Source organism: Otolemur garnettii, unplaced genomic scaffold (genome assembly GCF_000181295.1).
Source record: "Otolemur garnettii isolate 467f Iridium unplaced genomic scaffold, OtoGar3 scaffold00134, whole genome shotgun sequence".
Taxonomy (NCBI): domain Eukaryota; kingdom Metazoa; phylum Chordata; class Mammalia; order Primates; family Galagidae; genus Otolemur; species Otolemur garnettii.
In genome coordinates, this window is record NW_003852529.1 from 4,280,191 (window position 1) to 4,282,694 (window position 2,504).

The 2,504-nt window shown below is 47.2% G+C and overlaps 1 protein-coding gene across 2 annotated transcripts in view; it reads left to right on the forward strand.

Moving 5' to 3' along the window:
- The window catches only part of CARS (cysteinyl-tRNA synthetase), a 58,625-nt gene that overhangs the window by 23,991 nt on the left and 32,130 nt on the right, over positions 1–2,504 (forward strand). The gene's annotated exons all lie outside the window — the stretch shown is intronic.

The window sequence follows — 2,504 nt, forward strand, 5'->3', positions numbered from 1 at the left end:
CCAGCTCAGGTGTATGTGGCTGGTGCCTTAGCTGCTTGAGCCACAGGCACCAAGCCTTTTTCATTTTTTTTTTTGAGACAGAGTCTTACTTTGTCGCCCTCGGTAGAGTGCTTCGGTGTCACAGCTCACAGTAACCTCCAGCTCCTGGGCCTAGGCGATTCTCTTGCCTCAGCCTCCCAAGAAGCAGGGACCACAGGCGCCCACCACATCGGCCGGCTATTTTCTTGCTGCAGTTTGGCCAGGGCCGGGTTTGAACCTGCCACCCTTGGTATATGGGGTCAGCACCCTACTCACTCAGCCACAGGTGCCACCCGTAAGAAAATTCTTTTAACATTTCTTAAAAGTTCTCACTATATCACCCTTGGTAGAGTACGTGGTGTCACAGCTCACGGCAACCTCAAACTCTTGGGCTTAAGCGATTCTCTTGCCTCAGCCTCCTGAGCAGCTGAGTCTACAGGCACCCACCACAACACTGGGCTATTTTTTTGTTGTTGCAGTTGTTGTTGTTTTAGCTGGCCCAGGCTGGCTTCTTACCCACCAGCCTCAGTATGTGGCCGGCACCATATGCACTGAGCTATGGGCATCGTCCTTTTTTTTTTTTTCTTCTACTTTTCTCCTTAGAGCTATGGAGACAGACTAGATTGTGAGGTTTTTCTTGCTGGCTGGACATGATGTACTATATAAAAGAGACTCCTATAAAATGGGCCCTAGGAGATGGACTGGTGACATGCAGGGGAGGGGAGGCCTTCTGGAGTTCATGACCAGGTCCTGCTAGGTATGGACATTTCCTTTCCTCTCCAGGTGGATTCCGCTTTGATAAAGCAGAAGAGCAGGGCTCTCCTGCAGTTCCTTTTTTCCTCTCTCTGCGGAAGAAGTAAGATTTTTCTCTGATACTCACTGTGAGGGCCTAGTCAAGTTCTAGATGTAAAACTCACAGTGTGCACCCCCATGACTGAGTCCTCTTGGAGTTTTTAAGTCAGACTTGTCTATTCTGAGCTTCCAGGCATTTTTTGGCTACAGTTCTGGTTTTCGTGCACCTGCACTGGTTCCCATGGAGGTTTCAGCCTGTGAGTCTCTCTTGTGATTGGTTCTCTGTACTCTCCTGATAGGCTCCAGTTTGGGGGTTGGTCCCTGTACTCTCCTGATGGAATCCAGTTTGGGGGTTGGGCCCTGTACTCTCCTGATGGAATCCAGTTTGGGGTCGGTTCCCTGTACTCTCCTGATGGGCTCCAGTTTGGGGGTTGGTCCCTGTACTCTCCTGATAGGCTCCAGTTTGGGGGTTGGGCCCTGTACTCTCCTGATGGGCTCCAGTTTGGGGTCGGTTCCCTGTACTCTCCTGATGGGCTCCAGTTTGGGGGACAGTTTTCCTTGTGACCTCACTTCTCTTACAAGTCTGAGAAGAGTCATTGGTTTTTTAGTCTTTTTTTCAGCTTTTTGCCTGCTGTTAGGACAGAATAGCAACTTCCAAGCTTCTTGCATGTGAGGAGCTGGAAACCAGAAGCCTCTAGCATTTTAATGTTTGTACAATTTAGAGGAGTAATCTCTAAGCTTGGCCAGCAATTTTGAGTGTTCTTATCTTCAGGCAAGTTGTAGAAATGCTGTTTTAGAAGTATGTGCTGGTTGTGCCACTACGGTTTGCAGCTCTTTTCTCTAGATACTTTGAGATTATTTTGCTGTCTTCTGGCTTCCGTTGTTGGCTCTTGCTGAGAATGGTTGGCTGCCCTTAGAATCACCTTTCTTTTATCTCTCCACAACACCCAGGTGTTTTTTTTTATTGTTGTTGCAGTTGTCATTGTTGTCTACAGGCCTGGGCTGGGTTTGAACCCGCCAGCCTTGGTATATGTGGCCAGTGCCCTACCTACTGAGCTATGGGCGCTGCCCAGAATCACCTTTCTTCTGTAGGTAAATGTCTTTTCTATCTGCTTTCTTATAAAAATACTCTTCTGTTTTTTATTTTCTGCAATTTCATTAAGGCATCATAAGAATTTTATATTCTTTTTGAGCCTTGAACTCCTAGGTTCAAGTAATCCTCCTGCCTTAGCTTTCCAAAGTACTAATAAAAACTGGAGTCCATCAGGAGAGTACAGGGAACCGACCCCAATTGGAGCCCATCAGGAGAGTACTCACTGCAGCCTTGAAATCCTAGGTTCAAGTAATCCTCCTGTCTTAGCCTCCCAAAGTACTGGGGTTACAGGCATGAACCACCATGCCCAGGCTAAGACATTTGTTTTTACTTGTCCTGTTGGGTATCTTTTGTTCTTCCCAAGTCCGTAGGTTATTGTATCAGTTCTGAGAAATTCACTATCACCTCTGCTCTATTCCCTCTCTCCTCACCTCTCAGAGTACAATCAGAAGTGAGTCATATCTTTTTGTCCTTTACTCTGTGTCTGGTAACCTGCCTTTTCATATTTCTTATTTTTTTTTGAGACAGAGCCTCAAGCTATCCCCCTGGGCAGAGTGCCATGGCATCATGCTCACAGCAACCTCCAACTCCTGGGCTCAAG